We start from the raw sequence: 20,000 nt of genomic DNA on the forward strand, positions 1-20,000 counted from the left end.
GGGGCTAGTGCTGGTGTTGGGGCTAGTGCTGGTGTTGTTCCGGTCCTCGGTCGGTTCAGCGTGTTCATGTCCAGTCGAGAGCACATCCATGCCCTCCAGGTAGACGCCCCCACGCTTGCTGAGCAGGTCCGTCTGCGTGGGCAGCAGCTCAGCCACACTGTTGCCCTCGGAGACACCAGCGGTGTCATCCGCACCGCCGGCGGTGCTCTCTGAACGGTCAACGAGGTCGTCATCGGTGGGAGACCGCGCAGTGGCCCCGCAGCCGCTGACCGGCGTGCTGCGGTGCCGGAGACGCGGCATGGTGCTGTAGAGCGGCGGGAGGGGGAGCTCCTCGCCGTCGGCGATCTGGACGCAGCGCAGCGTCCGCAGAGCGTCCGGCTCTCGCTGCAGAACGGGTCCGCTGATGACCAGCGAGCGCCGGTCAGGCCGGCCCAGTGAGCTGCCCCACGAGCGCAGCGTCTCCATACGCCGCATGAAGTCCTTGGCCCGCGTGCGCCCGTGACGACTGCCCCCGCCGCCGCTGCCGCCACTGCTGCCGCCGACCTTCGCCGGCAGGGAGTGGTAGTGCGGGAAGTCGCCCGGCGACTGCTGGGACGCGTGAGCGCAGTAGGCGCCCGGCGACGGCGTCAGGGAGAGCGAGTCCGGCATGAGCACGGAGGCCGAGTCCTCGCTGTGCAGCGAGCACACCTCGGGCTCGCTCAGGTCCGTCAGCACGCTCTCGCTGCTCACCGTGGGCCGCATGCCCGAGCCCATGCCGTCGCCGCCGTCCACGCCGCTGCCGCTGCCGCCGTCCGACAGGCTCCGCCGCTGAGGGTCGCTGCCCAGGAGGAGGTCGATGTCATGCAGGCGGGACCAGCGACGGCTGCTCGGCTCAAATGTCCATCGGTTGCTAATCGCCAGCAGGTCGTCCTCATCGGAGTCTTCGCTCTGGCAGAGACACACACAACCAGAAGTTCAGCTTGAAACATACCCAACTAGTTCCAGATACCAGCGCTCCCTAGTCTAGACCACTACATTTTTTATACCACTACAAATTTATACTCTTTATACTACTTATATAGTTTGATATGTTCAAATAACATTACATAACAAACTATAATTGTTCCATTATTTTAGTAACATTGACATCAGTAAGTATACTATTACCATAAACAACTCGCTGGCTTTAGTAATATTAAACAATATGATAGAAGTAGTAGAAATCCTACTATGCTACACAATTGTTAAAATACATCAGAAAAATATATATGAAGTAATATTAATTGCAGTAGTTACAGCAATATGTATATGTTAAGGACTATACATTATTAATGTCTGTCAAGGAATTCTTAATATAAAACGTTACACTTGCTCTGAATGAGTAAAGAGACATAGTAGGCTACGGTGAAAATAAGATCAAAGTCAAAAGTCAGGTCACAATAGGTCACATTCCTGCAGAGATGCTCAAGTGTTACTTTTCAAGATGAATAAAGAAATAACAATGGTCAAATTAACTTATCTAAGCCCACCGTACTACACATCACACACCTCATTTAATATGGGACTGAACAAACTGAACAAACAAAACAGATTTAATATTCTAAATCATTTTAGTTTGTTTTTGGTGATTAAATACAGGACATAATACCAACAAAGAACATCAAAACTAAATACACTAACCACTGATCATCAGTATATGTGGTAAAGTTCTACTCACTCTCTTCTTGGGGAGGCTGACGTCCAGTTTCATGGAGGCACACTTGTTCAGCGTGTTGAGCCGCCTAGAGCAGACACAGTCCTTAGGTCAGCACCACACAGGTTCTCTACTACCCACACACTCTCTCCTCTCTAATCGCCTAGAGCAGTCCATTTTCTCAAAAAACAAACAAACACACATCTGATTGGCTGTGCTGTTCTAGCATTATAATCCTTAAGGCTGAGGTCTTCCCACGCAAGGGTTCGGGGGAAAAGATGCACGAAAACACTCAAGAGATGAAGGTGGGACTGAAACTGAGACAGAGAAAGAGAGAGAGAAAGAGTGTATACATGGGTGGGTGTGAGAGAGAGCGACAGAGAGAGAGAGAGAGAGAGAGAGAGAGAGAGAGAAGAGAGGGAGCAAAGGGGAATGAAAGCATGCAAGTGAGACAGACAGAAAGACAGAGATCCTCTTCCTGTGAGTCTTTGATGTGATCTTAAAGCACCTCTTAAACTCTCATCTGTCTGATCTTCACCACAGGGACTCGGCACACACACACACACACACACACACACACACACTCACACACACACACACACACACACACACACACACACACACACACACACACACACACACACAGGCCACCAGCTGGGGTCACACCGCTATCACAAGGGTGCCAGGAGACACTAAACATGTGCTGGATGCCCAGACAAATAACACTGACTGCAAGACCAGCACATACCACTGCCATTCCATTTAGCAAAAACGGCAATATCTCTCCACGTCTGTCCTAAATAAAAAAATCTCCCATTTTTCCCTGCACTCTTCATTCAGATATGTGTTTCTATTCTTTCTCCACTGACACTACATGCAGAAGAATTCCCCTGAGTTTCCCTGGCATGCGAATCTGTCAGAGCATGACCCAACTTGACTAGGCATCAGTAAGTACGGAGAATTAAAGTGTTGCCACATAAAAGCTGTGTGTGTGTGTGAGAATCCAGGCACTGCTCTAGTGAGGGGGTGAAGTGTGTGTGTGTGTGTGTGTGTGTGGGGGGGGGGGGTTGTGTTTTCTCTGACAGTAAAGCTGTCAGATCCTACTAATACTGTCATTAGTGTCATTAAGAGAGGGGACACAGAGAGAGGGAAAAGTGTAGAAAAGGGCAAGACAGAGAGAAAGAAAAAAGAAAGAAAGAAAGAAAATGCGCATGAAAGAAAGAGGAGAATGAAAATCAAAACATAGGGGACTAGAAAATGGTGACAAAAAGAAAAAGTGGGTGAAAGACGACAAAGGAAATAACTAAATGGAAAAAATGTCAACATTGGAGAAAAACTGAGAGAAGAAACGGTGAAAAGACCAAGACAGCTTCGGATGAAGAGACTGTTCAGAAAAGGGACCACTGAAGGAGAACAGCAAAGGCTTGACCATTTTTACCCAATGACACTTAAAGGTGCAGTCAGCAATCGTACACGATTTCAAGCCCATACATTTTTTTGTCACATTCAGCAATTCTCCTCACGACTGCTAGCTGCCCATTCTGTGAGTACACTGTAAAGACAACTGGTCTTTGTAGGCAGCCCAGGCTCCGAAAACTGGAAACTTGTGCTTCATTTGGTCCTTGGTTAAAATATAATCTACGCTGTTTTGGACAAAAGCGTGTGGTAATGAATTTAAACATATAACACATAAACATAAACAAATGTAACTTCCTGCACAATCGCTGACTGCACTTTTAATTGCACCACAACATAACAGCTCATTTTATCTCATTAGGAATATTTACAAACATCAAACCCTGACCACAAGGTAAACGACCAAAGCAGAGCATAAGCAGAGCTCCTCATAGCAACAGACTGGGACCGCATGAGCCACAGAGCCCAAGAGGGACAGAGAACCTGCTGTAAAAGCTCACATCTACCGCTGTCGGGCCCTTCAGCCTAAAACACGGACACACACGGCCATCTGTTGGTCTCTCCCTCAGAACCCCCCCCCCCAACCACCCCACCCCACCCCACCCCACCACCCCAGGCTCTCCGAGGCTGCCCTGGCCTTTGAATCCCACTTTAGAGAGCAGAGGGCACAGACAGCACAGGGATCAAAGGGGCCAAGGGACACTGGTTTATAGAGGATGCGCGAGACAGGGATCTACAGAGGTGGAGTTTGCCCCAGGGTAAGGGGGGGGGGGGGTGGAGGGGGGTGGTGGTGCTGCTAAGGGGCCCGGGACACAGTTTTCACGCAGCCTCTCGTGGGGAGACAGATGGACGGGACACGTCGGAGATCAGAGCGGCCCCTGAGACGAGCAGGAGACTCGCTCATTCGTTTCAGTCTCATTACTCACTCCATTATTGCTAACCACTTTCCTATCCATTCTTAACTGTTTTCTAAATATGGTTCTCTCCTGTAATATCTTCCTATCTTACCATACTGATTATGTGAATATGCTTTGGACAGTGGTGGGACAGGCTGGGGTGGTTGGTTGTGAGGAAGAGCTTTAGTATGTGTGAGTGTGTAAGTGTTTTGTGTTACTCTGAGGACCCCCTCGAAAATGAGATGTCCATCTCAAGGGGTTATCCTCTAATAAACGAATTGCTAATCTGCTAGCTAATCTGCTAATCAAATCACGGCTAATGTGCAGCTTTAACATGTGGTTGGCAGAATCAAATAGAAATTCTGTTTGACGCCCACTGTCAGTTCGACTACTTTAATAGAGGCTTGGCATCCCAACTCCTTACAGGCCCTGACTCCTGTCAGTCAACAATTCATCGATTCTTTTACTCTTCTACATTTGCTGCACCTGGAGGTCTCTGTGGGGAGGAGAGCCCTTCTGACTTTTCCCAAAACACCCGCAATGCAACATGGGACAGAACTGACCCACACATGCCACCACCATATCCACCAGGCATCCCCACAGGACAGCGGATCCATTGCACGCCTGTTTGTCATCAAGCTCGTAAAGGCCGGTTCAGTCCCTTACCGGCACAGGGGCTCCACAAGGTCTTTGTCCAGGAAGTCGTGGTCCCTTTTGACAGCCGATATGTCGATGGGAAACTGGGAGTCTGTGGGAGGATAGACAGGGACATAGAAAACAGATCACCAGGGCTGCGTTTCAGAAGCAGGTATTCATTACACAGATGCACACATGAGACAGTGGGGGTTTCATAGGGTATTCAGTAACAAACAAGATGTGGCATGTGCGAGGTATGTACTAATTCTCGTGCGGTAGCGGTGTGTGACTATGTGTTACTGAGGGTGGTTTAAAGTGTGCCACAGTTTCTTGCCACCCTTTCAAAACAAACCTTTGAGATGCTGAAAAGAGTAAGAACAGTAAGCACACCGCCTGCACTAACGCTGCAATTATAACAATTATAACAACTGACAACTAAACTAAACTGTCATGAAAGTGTCAATTTTGGCTAATGTTGTCATGCTCATTTCGGCATAATCTTCATATCTTCATATTGAACCTTCATAATGAGTCCTATGGCTTTTGTCTGATCATGAAAAAAGCAAGCTGCTGGTGGAGAAATAGTCGGCCCGGGTTCACAACCTAAACCTGACGATGCAAATCCCTGTTGCTTTGAATAAAAGCATCTGCTAAATGCCATTCACTCATTTCATAGAATATTTCTTCACATGAAGCTAAAGCATCTCCTCACAAATTTACATACAGATACATAGAGATATAAGATATCAGAGAATATAAGACACACCTATTCTTACACGAACGAGATGCATTTAACTTCATACCTCCCAAAAAAAACCACACTGGTGTAAATAAATAAACAAATTGAAACAAAGGGGGGAATGAAGCATTCTGATGAATTCTCCTCACTCAGTCCCTCGACCCCTGTAACCCCTGCGCTAGCCCAGGCAGAAGACGGAGGGCAGGGCCTGAGTTTTCCATGCGGAGATAAGACCGGGCCCCTTTCCCATGACCTCCTCCCCGCCACCACAAACGCTCGTCTGCAAATAGCTCACCTCCTCCGTGGCTCCCGAGCGGAGAGACGAGGAGAGAGGGGGAAAAATGAAGCGGAGTCCTCGACTGAGAGCACACAGCTGTGTAAATGTGGTGTTCATTCTCTCTCTCTCTCTCTCTCTCTCTCTCTCTCTCCATCTTTCTCTCTTCCTCTCTCTCTCTCTTTCTCCCTTATTCAGTCACACCCTCTTAATCTTTCACTTTCCATATCTCAACCCCCTGTCTTTCTCTCCCTCCCTCTCTCTCTCTCTCTCTCTCTCTCTCTCTCTCTCTCTCTCCCTCCCTCCCTTTGGTTTTGCTCCCAAACTATCATTCAAATGAGGAAAGGGTGTTTGACAGTTACTTACAGTAATTGTACAGATATAATGTGATGGAGATGTTTATGGTAACGCCATAAAGTTTAGATCACAATATGCTTATATAATAGTGTAAAGACAGAGTGCTAGGAGGACACAATGAAGCATAACCACAGTGGATAGTTTGAGTTTTAGGAACAGCAACTGTGCACCATATGGGATGACTGGATTGTCCAGCACTGCGTAGGAAATCCCATCAGACCCACAAATTCCTGATTTTCTACTGTCACTTGACCCCACAGCTGTGCTTGATCTGGAGACGTCAGTGTGTGTATGTGTGTTTGGCTGGGTGTTTTCAAGTGTCCATTTGTCTGTGAGGGGTGGGGTTGGCAATGAAATGTACTATTGTTTTTATGTGTGTGAACATGTGTGTGGGAAGGTGTGCGTTGTGTGTGTGTGTGTGTGTGTGTGTGTATGTTTTATTAAGTGCATATGTGAGTCTGTCAGTATGCAGCTGGGTATTTTGTGTGTGTCTGTGGGCACGCCTTTGTGTGTGTGTGTGTGTGTGTGTGTGTGTGTGAGTGTGTGTGTGTACTGTACATGTTATCTCCTGCTGCCCTTGCTATACTTGTACAACTATAATACCACACCTCATGCAAGACAAGCTCACCCTGTCCTCCCTCATTCTTACTGAAATGGCCATATTACCTGCTGCTATCTTTGAGTGTCTCTGTGTGTGTACACTTGATACTCTGCCATCCAATCTGTTATGTCTGTTCGCTCCTTTAAAGTAGGACATTTTTTTACTCGCAAACGCAAAGCAGATGCAACCCACACACACACACACCCCTTCCTCCTTGCTGGCCCCTTATGAGTTGAGGGTTTCCTGTTAAAAGGGAAGCTTTTCCTGCCCCTTCGTCACCTTAGTGCCTGTTGTAGGTGTAAAATTGAGTTTGATGGAATGCATGTGTGTTTTTGTGCATCTGTGATTCTGCCAGAGGGACTTGAGTAGCCGTGGTCACATTGAGGGCACCCGTGCACCAGAGGAGGCAGCGCAGTGTGTGTGTGTGTGTGTGTGTGTGTGTGTGTGTGTGCAGTAGCTCTGGCCTACCTTCATACAGCTGGGCGTACTGTGGGAACCCCGCGGCCCTCAACCAATCGCATGCTTCCTTCGCCTCGATTTCTGCAAAACAAAAGACGAGAAAAGACACCGTGTCAAGTCCACACATAATGCGCTGTTTTTTTTCCATACATTTATATGCGATATTACTTCAAATAACATGGAGTGTGCAATTCAACAAGGCAACTATCTGTCACAGCATGTTACTAAGAGTCTAAGCGTGAGGGTGGAAGTCAAATGGATTGAGACAGCTTCATGTCAACAATACTTGTCACGACCATCCCATACAAGATCCCTATGACAGAGCAGCTTGAATTTGCATTTTAATTTGAAATAGCTTTTGTAATTAGTGGTTTTGAAATCAATCCATTAAGGTCATACTTCTTGTGCCTTGGCTGTGTTGTTTAAACTGCTCTTTACTTTTGGCTGGAGGACCATGGAAACAACATCCTACTTGAGGGTAAAAAAATTATTGTTTAGTGGGAAGTTAATGACTTTGAATTTTGTATTATGGCCCAGCTAGGAGATGACAAGGGCTTTCTATTTCCATCTAAACAGGATGCGACCAGTAGCATGTGAGTGATTACATAAACCCCTCCGTCTCTCTTTTTACGAGTACCACAACAATAGCACGTACAGCAAAGTCTGTCGAGGACAAAGAGCTCCAGGAAGATTTCTGCAGAAACTCTACACTTGCCTACAGAGGCCTTTTCATTTCAGAGCGCAACCAGACATTCGGAGGGAAATCTTAACCACACGTAATAATTATAACGTCTACACAAAATTCTTTGCATTGTTGTTGTCAGCACTTGGAGATAAGTGCTAAAAAATGTGTTTAATGTCTCAAGAGGTTCTCGTCTGAAACAATAAAAAGATGCTTGGAGCTGGTTGCACCAACTGGTATTTGCTAAGCCTAGTCTTAACTGCTAAGTTGGTCTTTGTTAAGACCAGGCTTTAGAATGGATTTTTACGTCGGCTGCACAAACGGAATTTACACCTAGGCCCGGTCTTAGGGATGCGCGTTCATGGGAATTCAAATGTGTACTTATCCTATTAGGAATGCACAATTAGATGTTAAAGTTTTTATCCATGAATGATACCGACAAAGCCACTTATTGCCTGGCTGGGATAGTCAAGTATTTAGTTAAAATGAGTGCTAGCGTGCTTGTTTTAATGCTAGGTTTAATCAATTTATCATATAATTTAGGTATTGCTTATTACACATAATTGTCAAAGACAACTGGATGTGAGTATCTGGGAGGGCCTTATGAAGGCTGCTGGATGGCCGGATCTGGCCCCGTGTGCTGTACTGAGCTGACGGAGACTGTTGAAATGAGAAGTGCTTAAATTTGGACCAAAGGCAATGGGCATACTCAGCATACATACAGTATGAAAATGTCCTCCTGTATGTCTGCACTGTCCTATTAGTGAGTCAGTCAGTCTGGCCAAACACGTCTGCTAAAGGAATGAATACAATGCAAATCTAAACAGATATCGGAAGCAATATGGAGATTCTGCAAATGACCGTATGTACCGTTAAAGAGAATCAGGTGAAGAATTCCACTAACAAATCATTTTAGATGTCCATATCCTTCCAGCTAGCCTCACATAGAACATGTGCCACCTAAGGTACTGAGCACCTCATCAGCATTTCTCAGGCTGTTTTTCATCCCATGCTATAGGGCACACAAAAGGGTTGAAGGCAAAGGATACTGTTAAAAATCTTGGTGTATTAATTGACAGTGATCTAAATTTCAACAGCCACATGAAAGCGATAACTAAATCAGCTTTTTACCACCTCAAAAATATTGCCAAACTCAGAGGGCTGATGTCAAAACATGACTTAGAAAAACTTATTCATGCATTTATCTCCAGCAGGGTTGATTACTGCAATGGACTGTTCACAGGCCTTCCTAAAAATACTATTAAACAGCTTCAGGTGATACAAAATGCAGCAGCTAGGATTCTAACAAAAACTGAAGAGAACTGACCACATTACTCCAATTCTTAAATCCCTGCACTGGCTTCCAGTAAGTCACAGAATTGACTTTAAAGCACTATTGCTTGTTTATAAATCAGTAAATGGAGCAGGACCTAAATACCTGTCAGACATGCTTCAGCAGTACACACCTTCTCGTCCTCTCAGGTCCCAGGTGAAAAACCTGCTAGTAAAACCTACAGTTAGAACTAAACATGGTGAAGCAGCTTTTAGCTGCTATGCGGCTCAGCTGTGGAACCAACTTCCGAATGACATCAAAAAGGCCCCAACTGTAGCCAATTTTAAATCTAGACTTAAGACCAAACTGTTCTCAGATGCTTTCTGCTAACTGTGCCGAGTTACAAATTCTGAATCTGCCTTGATAATTATTCTACCTTGTCTTTTATTACTTTTTTTTACTACTTTTGCCTTTGCTTTTGCTTACTAATTATTCTTTATTTTTAAATGATTTTACCTTGTGTTTTATGTTTTCTTTTTATTATGATCTTTACCTTTTAACTATTCTTTGACTATATTGCACTTCTATGCTTTTATTTGTTATTATTGTTTGGTTTTGTTTATGTAAAGCACATTGAATGACCTCTGTGTATGAAATGTGCTATATAAATAAACTTGACTTGACTTGACTTGACTGCTGCTTCACTCACATACAGAGCCTCTCAGACAGACAGAGTCAGCTGGCCTTTTACCATGTTTACCTCCCAACGTTACGTCTTCCTCTGTCAGTGTGTCAGAACACTTTATCTTTCTGTCTGTTTATCCATCCATCTCTTTTTCTCCATCTACTTTCCTGATTTCTGTCCCTTAACATGTCTGCCTCTCAATATTTTATTCAATCTATTTGTCTCTGTGCCACTCTCCCCTCCCTCCCTCTCTCTCTCTTTCTCTCTCTCTCTTTGTCACACTATCCAGATGTTGTCCCTAGAAATCACTCAATCACACAGACAGGCCTCAGTCCCAGCTGTACTCATCTTCCTCAGCCCTGGTGACGCAAAGACTTGGCACGCTGATGATGATGATAACCTGGGCCCATTGAACTTCCACAAACACACACACCCATTCACACACACACACACACACAAAGACACACATGCACGCACACACACATACACACAAAGACACACACGCACACACACACGCACACGCACACACACACACACACACACACACACACACACACACACACACACAAACATCTGCTCTCATTAATACAGCACCATGCTTCTTGTAATCCTTCATTCTCCCACAGGCAGCAGAGCATGTCACTTCATCTGCCAAACCAGAAGCCCTCTTTCAGCGCTTCCTCTGCTCCTCTCAGGCACCCGTTAAACTGGGGACTGATCCTGGGTCAGCCTCAAACCAAACCTCGCTGCCTACTTGCTACCAGTGCAGTCTGTCGGTGACTTCCAGAAAAACTCTTGAGCAGGCGGTGAGCTGTCAGAAGTGCTCAGTGGCTCGGGCTGCATGTGGGAGTGATTAGGGTGACATAATGGGGGTATTAAATGGGGTGAAAACCCCTTCTTCCTGCCCCTGTGTTGTGCTGTTGCGTCCTTTCCTCCTCTTTCCACCCCCCTGCCCCACACTTAAATCTGAGTCCTCCTCTGACACGAAACCATCATTTCCACATGTCACCACACTCCATTACTCCCTTTCCGTGTCAGGGCTGATAACTATTATATGCCTCACCTGCCAGCTTGTAATGAAGAAGAATGAATCATGGAGGAGATTGACGGCATCCAAAAGCCCCCCCCTCACCAATCCTTCACCACCTTCACATCCCTCCCAAACCTCTGCTTCCAATTTGTGCTTTGCCAACACATAGAGGGGTGGGTGGCGGTGGTGGGTGCTCTGAGAGAGTGAGAAGAGAGGTTTTTGTTTTGGGAGGGGGCATTCTTTCTGTCCTTCCTCAGACAACCCGGCGTGTGGTTTGGTGGGGGTAATTCTTGGGGCTGGAGGTGGTGGGTGGTGGTGGTGGTGGGGGGGGGGGGGTAGAAAGACCCCTGGGAGCCTTTTTTGCGGCACATTAAACAGGCTCCATCCGGGCCGCTCCAAAAGCACAGGAGGGGAGCACCGCGGGCTGGAGCCAAAAGGCGTCCTTGAGTCACTGCCCTCCGGTGCCGTGGGAATAACAGGCCCCCCCCATCTGTTTTCCTCTGCAATGAGGGGTTTAATTAACCCGGGAGCCCCTCCTGGCATCTCTCGGAGAGGAGAGGACCTCCACCCCGACTCCCTCCCTCTCCCTCATTCGTTTTTTTTCGGGGGACAGGGGGCAAAGCACAAAGCTGCCCCCGCGGACAAATAACCCTCTCAACAAGGTGCCACTCGCTAATCCTTCCCCTCGTTCATGGGCAGTGCGGCCCGACGCCCCCTCCCTCCCCCATCCCTCCATCCGCACCGCCGTGCCACCTCTCCCCAGCATTCCTGGCTGGCGTGACGTGACAACAGGCAGCGCGCCATGAGAGGGCACAGCAGGAGTCTCCCGCCTGGCGGGCAGAGTCACTGAAGGTGTTTGAAAGGCGGGCAGAGGGCGAAATCAAAAGCATTCTCCTGAGAGAAAGAGAAGAGCGAGAGAGAGGAAAGAGAGGGAGAGGGAGAGAAAGAGAGGGAGAGAGGGAGAGAGAGAGAGAAAAAGAGAGAGCCAGGGGCCTGTCGCTTACTTACATAGGCCAAGTTTTACTCCTTTTCTGTGACCTCAAATATCACCAATCGGGGGGGGGGTGGGTGATGTCTTTCTCCTCTGAAATTTCTCTCCCTTTCTTCCCTCCTCAGCCATGATTCTTTCAGGTCTTTTTCTGTCTCTCTTGGAACCCTGCTCCCTCTCTTCGGCCCACTCTTATTACCTGCCTCCGTCTCTTTGAGCCGACGCCAGAGAGAAAGGGACCCACGGCAGCCCGAGGGGCCTCAAAGCCCCCCATGTCACTAAGCCACTTCCTGTCCACTCAGCTTCCAGCCAGGAATTAATATCGGCTGCCCCAGGAGACAGAGCTAAAGCTTCCTGGACTAAATTGAAAGATATTGACAATGCCGAGCGCAGAGTCTTAACCAAGCACTGGGACTTCGTGGGTGTATGACGAGATCAGAGCATCAATAAAAGCCGTGGCTCAGCCAAAGAGTAGCAAGAGCAGGAGTCAATGTGTGGATATCCGAAAAGCACTGTCTGGTTTCACTAGGCTACATGATATTCCTTTTACAAAACACTGAAACCTTCTATTGCCCCAATCCAAACAGTTGACTACAGACAAATCCTATTAGTCATAAGCAAAAACAAACTATAACCTACTAACTAAAGCTACTAACTGGAGTATAAGTGTCTTTTTATGTCCATGGCCTGATCCCTAATGAGGTCAGATGTGTGTGTGTAAACAGTAGAGGTCATGAGGTCATGGTTTGAAGGAGCCTATAGGAGAGGCTGGGCATGGATGCTGCTCCTACGGTGGGAACTGAAGACGAGAGGTGGAAAATCACTTGTGATTGTTTTAAAACAACAGACAGCACTTTGGATCGCAATCATAAACATCAGAGTAGAATCGCTTGCCGGCACGTGCACATAGACACACACGCACATCTGCGTGCACACACACGCACACATACACACACACACACACACACACACACACACACACACACACACACACACACACACACACAGTTACACGCAGAAACACACAAATGTACTGGACACGCTCTTCTCTACTAATGCTTTGAAATAAACAATCCTTCACCCTTCTGTGTAAGCCTCGCAAGGTCAAAATATGCATACTGACCACTAAGATAAAGATCTGCCAAAATAGGAAATAACTAGAAACTGCAAGTGGGGTGAACGCCATCTCCTTACCACCACTCTCTCACATACAATACCCTCAGCTGTCCATGAGAGGAGACACCTGCATGGATGTCCCCACACCAGCCAGCCTGCTCAGACTCCCAGGCTACTAAACAGGCAGCTAAGTCCATCAGACAGAGTCCATGTGGACAGTCCTGGACGGACCCTGCAGCTCCGCATAAACACTCATACTCTTTGGCCCCGGGCCATTTTCCCACACATGCTAAAGTGCTTTGACATCCGTTTTTGGGAAGGGAGAATCTTGACTTCTCTCTCTCTCTCTCTCTCTCTCTCTCTCTATCTATCTTTCTGCTGTACAATACATGAAACTGAAATTAGTTTGACAATGTATAGATGATGTTCTCAAAGAACTGAATTGATATTGTGATAGTTATTATTGCTACTTTTTAAACATATTTAGTGACATGAAGCAGTAGGAGGTACAGTAAGCCTTAAAAGTCAAGATGAAAACAGTGTAGCACTCTGAGAAGGACAAAACCTTAAATGTTATCCTGATTCCGAGTGATGAAATATAAACACTGTTTTCCCTGAAACTGTGAAGAATCTCAAAATGTTTATTTTATTCTTTGTGAGGTGAAGACAAACATTAATTTCAGTCCCACACTGACTGACACGGCCAAGAACTGTAGGCACTTAGAGTTCAACGCCAATTCTCAAATATAACAACATCAAAAGTAGCTTAGACATTCAGTGCCACTAGGCAGATCATATCAGACATCTTTGGTCATATATGCATATCCTAAATAGAAAGATACATAAACTAGTAAAAACCAAGGAATATGACATACCTGCAGGCATAAATAGATGAATGTAGTCCTGTCTCGTAAGTAGCTATGCAGCTGGCTGAACTTTTCTGTCAGTTCTTTACTCAGCCTCTTAATGGTTCTCTGTCTCTCTCTGATTATGGCAATATATTTCCTGACTCCACTCCTTCCCTCTCTCTATGTCTTTCTCTTTCCCATTCCCCTTGCCATATGCCTCTTTCTTTCTCTCTCTCTCTCTTTCTCTCCCTTTCTACATTTCTCTCTCTCTATTTCTCTTTCCCTCCTCCTGTCTCAAATGTTCCAAACTCCTCCTCTGTGCAGCACAGCTGGATCATGTATAGCGAGCTGTGAGCCCCCACCCCATCTGAGCCCCAATGTGTTCATGCTGTTCATTTTCATGTGTGTCTCCCAAACCCCCAGGGTCCCATTATGATCTATTGCACATATACACATAAACAAAGTGTCTCTCTCTCTCTCACACTCTCACACACACACACACTCTCTTTCTCTCTCACACACACACACACACACACACACACACACACATACACACACACACACACACACATCTGGAGAGAAAACCATACAGTAGTGAGACCAATAAATGAAAAAAATAGTTAGAAATGAAGTTATGGTAGATTGATCATAACCTTAGAGTCATGATCAGCTATGATAGGTTTCAACGGACTAGCCTGAAGGGATGACTCGAAACCCAAAGAGAAATCGGTCACTAGAGTGTCTTCTGTGGTCACGGACACATTGGCAGGTGACATGCTGACACTGAGGGTTCTGACAGCACCATAGAAACATAGCAATGGAATATGAAAGAAAAAGAGAGAAAGATACAAAAATTGTGACAGAGAGAGGTGAGAGGAGGCCCTTAAGAACAGAATTCAACTATTAAAAACATGGAGGGGATTGTAAAAGGGTTAACCCCTCCAAAAAGGAGGTGGATTGTAAACTCCCACCATCTCAGTCTCCTTTGGTTGGACCTCACTAACACCTACCAAAATCCTGCTCCTGTTCCCCTGGTGACAACAGTTCAGCCTTGACTAAAGAGTCTCTCCACTTATTAAAGGAAATTTCACAGCTTAATGAACAGTTTGACAGACCAAACACTGTGCCAAAACAATAAAGGTTAGTTTGGGAAAATACCCTGTGCTCCCTGTGAGCGCAAGCTGTGACTCTTTAACACCAACAGGGGGAAGCAGTGAGCAGAAGAAATGAGCCATGAGCCATTCGTCACCATCCAAAGATCAACCTTTCACCAACACTTATCTTCAGACAGGCCTGGCAGAGTCTTTAGTGGTGTGAACAAATAACTCAATGGCTCACCTGAAGAGCAAACAAACTGTTATCAACAGGCAAACATTCCCATTCCCTTCAGAATGGGAGCACTCTGAAGATTTGGTTCTTTGTTTTTTCTTGTCTTTTCTTCCAATAACATACTGCAGATGAAGATGTGACAAATGGGAATACAGGGCTGGCTGACTTTGAGCTGAATAAACAAAGAGCTGAATCTGATGAAAGATATTGCATTAGGTAGCAAATCAGAATCACAGCTTGCCCATGACCGACTCACAAAACACTCACAGTTGAGCAATAGTCTACATGCCAAAGCTGGTCAAGAATCCATGATATTTCAGGCTCATTGCTCCACACATTCTCCACACATATTGAGCTCTGTCAGCAGCTGTAAGACGGGAAATTGTTTCAGTAAATATAACCTCTCTCTGAAATTCAACAGGAGGCTTTTTTGCAGTTGCCAAAGCACAGTACATCACTGCCAAAAAATAAATAAATACATGAAAGGACGGCTTAACATATGTATATGCGCACAATGTAATGCCAAGGAAAACAAAGAAATAAAAGTGCCATATAGATTTGCTACATGTCTGCCAATAAAATGATCTCTTGAGCTGTATACCACAACAGACTCTCTCTCTTTCTCTCTCTCTCTCTCTCTCTCTCTCTCTCTCTCTCTCTCTCTCTCTCACATACACGCACCCACAAACACGCACAGACACACTCAAACCGCACACACTATAAGCACCATGACAAAAATGTGAAATAGTCTTTGGTATGCTTTGGCTTGAATTAGGTCCATACATAAATCTCCCTCTAGTCATATTTGGAAGACAGATGGTTGAGGTGGATCCATTCCCTAAAAGATGAATAATGTTGGGATGACACGGAACTCTTTGGATGACACTGAATGACACATATCCAGACACAGTGTACTCTGCCACAGCAGCACTGTCGCCCTGGGGCCACAATATTTTCTTCTGTGTTCTGTGTGCTTTTCACAGTTTTTGTCTAATGAAAAATATACTCCAGACTCAATAGCACTGCCTGTATAGCACCAGCTACTGATTGAATCACACATCTATTCACCTGCTTTCTTTATTCTACTTGTAAATAAACTGACAGATTAAACAGATTTGTATTAGGCAATGTTTATTTAGCAGTAGTGAGAGTAGTAGTGAGTCAGTAGTTGTGACATTGGAACACACTACCAGATGTATTCCCATACAGAGCCATTAGGAGATCCATGGCCAGCTGGGTGTGGTCAGCAGTATGAAGCTTAGACTTACAATCTACAGTAGCCAACAGATCCAAAAGTGTCCAAACATAGATACTCAAACACACTCTCTGTGTGTGCGTGTTTGTGTTAAGTATTGAGAGATCGGAAGCAAATCTTTCTCTGATTGAGGGGAGGGTGAGGAGGACAACCAAACAGCATTGCAGTTGTTATGGCAACCACATGGAGAAATGGGAGCAAGGGTGGAGTTCTCCGCCTACTCTAGTACGAGGATGTGTTTTGGCAGAGGCAGTATTTACTTTATCAGATTAGGAATTCATGTGAAGATGGTATCAATATCATAGATTCTCTCGAGGAGGTTAGACCGAGCGTTGCCATGAAGGCAAAACTATACATCCAGCCACATAAACTTGACATATAATGTACATGTTATGGATAAAATACATAAAGGGGGTAAGTGTACTAATAATTACATAATTACAAAACAAGGTCTGTTTGTACGTTAAAACAAGCCCTTAATTCCTCTAAATTAAATGTCCCTAACTAAATTATATCCACCATAAAACATGGCAGGCCTTTGTTAAATAGAGGCACTCCTTTCTAAATTGGAAGTCAATATGTGTGTACAAAGTTTACATCACCTCATTCCATCTATCAATGTTGCCATCTGGCAATAATGTCCAGATGTGACATGAGTTGTTTCATGAAGGAGAGGAGGGTTTCCTCGTAACCTGTTGACTGAGGGCTAACATTTACTGCAGGGGAGTTCCTAAGGCCAGTTACTCAACAGCAGAGACAGAAGACTCAAAGTGCACAAAGATAAACACTCCATCAGCTACTCAGGGAAGAATGTGGCTCTGAAAATCTCCCGTGGTGCTAGTCTGTTCCAGGGCAGCGTCAACAGGTGAATAACTTAAGCCCATAAGCCCTGCAGCGCATAGTGAACACAGCTGGAAGGATTATTGGTGCTTCACTCCCCTCCCTGAAGGACATTTACACCTCCCACCTCACCTGCAAGGTGACCACAATTGTGAGTGATGCAAGTCACCCCGCTCACAATTTGTTTGATCTACTGCCCTCTGGGAAGATGTACAGAAGCCTGCGCTCCCGCACCACCAGACTCACCAACAGCTTTATACACCAGGCTGTTAGGATGCTGAACTCTCTCCCCCCTCCACCCTCAGCTACATAACATCCTGGACTTTGGACCCACAATGGCTGCCTTGCACTACTCCACTTGCACTACTCCACTTGCACACTTGCACACTTTGCAACTTGTTGTCGTTTGTCCTGTTGTCCTGAAAACACTTCTGAACACACTTCTGCTGCTCTTACATAACTTGCACCACTATGCCACTTGCATACTTAGGTCAAACAGAACTACCTCAGCCATTTATTGGCCTGACTTTTGCACTATTATGTTGACTGTCTACTGTATGCACAATTGCACAATTTCAACCCAAATTTTGCTGCTCTTATTTCTTCATTGTATATGTGCCTTCTTATTTACTTTTTATATTGTTTACTTGATTTTTGTTTGATTTTGATGTTTGTCTGTGGACCAAATTGGTAAAATATGTCTTGTCTCCACCGTGGGATAGTGGGAAACGTTTCGATCTCTTTGTATGTCTTGACATGTGAATAAATTGACAATAAAGCAGACTTTGACTTTGACTTTGACTTTGAACTTTCAAAGCTACGCATGCAAGCACAGACCAGAGTCAAGATGGGGCATGTCTTTGCTTTCACAATTCTCTGACACAGTCATCCACATTCTTCATGGCTACAGAAACAGCAAGAAGTAGTCTAGAGCTGCTAGACAATTCACAGTGTGGAACTACAAACATACATTTGAGATAAATATCATGCTCCTGAGGTGTGAATTAAAGCAGGCAATGAGGGAAATAGAAGAATGGAAATGGCCTATTAGCAGTCTCTCAGTGGTAATTCTCCCAGAATTATCTCAGACAGAAGATGAGATGTGTGCGAGATGAGTAGGAACAGCAGCTGTAGCTGTATCATTTAGTGATCAGACTCAGACACCTTCAAAGCAGGGCAGGAAAATGCTCATTTCAGTTTCACTGCAACTGTGCAAATCATATGGTTGACACACATAATAGCTCACATCACAGTGATAAAAGTGACATAAAAATGCCTTGGATATATTGCATTTGTGAATTCAAAGCCAGCAGGATTTGGAGTAATTGCACAAATCGACTGACAGACTGACATTACCAGTCTGGATTGCACCATACTTCACATAAAGAGTATTAAAGTATCGATGTGTCCTCAGTAGATAACTCTGTCCCTCTCTGCCACTCCTCTCTGTCTATATCTGTCTGTCCGGTACCTTGCATGATCTTCCTCAGGAGCTGCTGCCTGGCGATGATGCGGGCCAGGCGCAGCCCAGAACGTCTGCGGTGGTGACCCAGCCGCAGGTAGATCTCCTGAGTCTCCGGGGTCATGCTGCCCAGACACTCAGTGTCCGCCAAGTCCATGTCCTCGTCCAAGTCCAAGTCCAAGTCCAAGTCCACCTCCACATCGTCAAAGACCTCCGGGGACATCATCGTCGTCTCTGCCTGGGTCTCTCTCTCCGCTGTCTCCATGAATCAGTCTCGTCACTCACACTTTTCCTTCAACCGCGCCAGGGAGATGGGAGGTGTGTGTGTGTGTGTGTGTGTGTGTGTGTGTGTGTGTCATCGACGTAGATCTAGAATGGCATGCGCGCACCGCAAACTGCACATGCCCCGACACAATCCCAATCTGTCTCCCTCTCTCTTGGTCTCTGCACCAATCAGCTTCTGTAGAGCGACACGCTTCTGTGGCTGGTATTGTGATGTGAGCTGAGATAGAGCAGGTATACACCTCAGCAAACGAGTTGGGACTGTAGCTGTAGCTATCTTGGGGGGAAACGACTGGGGGCTCCTCCCTGCGGTCATGTGACCAATGCCCAGGGTCCAATGAGATCTAGCAGTGCGGCCTTGCATACTCAGTAGCAGCCAAAAACACACACCTCTCCGGAATACCTCCAGCCAAAAAGGAAATTTGTGACTCAGTGTGTGTGTGTGTGTGTGTAGCCTTTTCCCAAGTGCTGGAGGGAAAATATACATACCAGCAGAATAGCTGTGGCCTGCGCAATCAGACGAAAGACAAAGGGCCGGGGGCGGACATGGAAAAAAAGCCTCATCCCAGAGAGAGAGAGAGAGAGAGAAAGAGAGAGAGAGGGAAAAGGAGTTGGTGGTACGCCCAGTTACCAGCTATAATGAAATGTTATCAGATCTCTGATGATATACATCTTAATCAAAGAGAACTGCTGTGACATACATTAAGGTTTCTAGATATACATTAAGGTTTCTCTTTACAGACAAACTATATAATGTTAGTGGTCAAGAGGCTTAATAGAGGAATGCAGAGTATGAAAAGCATTGAAGTATTCTCATTACAGAGAAACTTTAGACCTGCTTCCCCACCTCCAAACGCCCAAAGTGTCCAATAATTGGTTTTGGGGAGTGACATTTTTTGAATTCCAAACACTAGAATTTCTATACCGCCATAGCTATTTCTATGGGATTATACAAATTTCTATGTTTTACACTTCTATTAACACTGCACTACTGTGGTTATAGTTCTACTAATAAAAAATTGGGTCTTAGATCATAGTCAGGTCAAGTGTAGAAGAAGACTGAATAGGTATAAGATCCCTGCAGAGACAAACTTCCCAGGCTTATCTGAGATTGTATATACTAACACTGTTTACAATACAAATAGGAGGAAATTCATCCT

General features: G+C 45.6%; 1 pseudogene; it reads right to left on the bottom strand.

Annotated features, from left to right (window-relative positions):
- Positions 1-20,000, bottom strand: part of LOC143111515 (stAR-related lipid transfer protein 13-like) — a 33,690-nt pseudogene that overhangs the window by 9,610 nt on the left and 4,080 nt on the right.

This window comes from Alosa pseudoharengus, unplaced genomic scaffold, assembly GCF_046254945.1.
Source record: "Alosa pseudoharengus isolate Yale_2024_CS ecotype anadromous, Long Island Sound unplaced genomic scaffold, YU_APseudo_1.1 YU_APseudo_1.1_scf_8, whole genome shotgun sequence".
Classification (NCBI taxonomy): Eukaryota; Metazoa; Chordata; class Actinopteri; order Clupeiformes; family Clupeidae; genus Alosa; species Alosa pseudoharengus.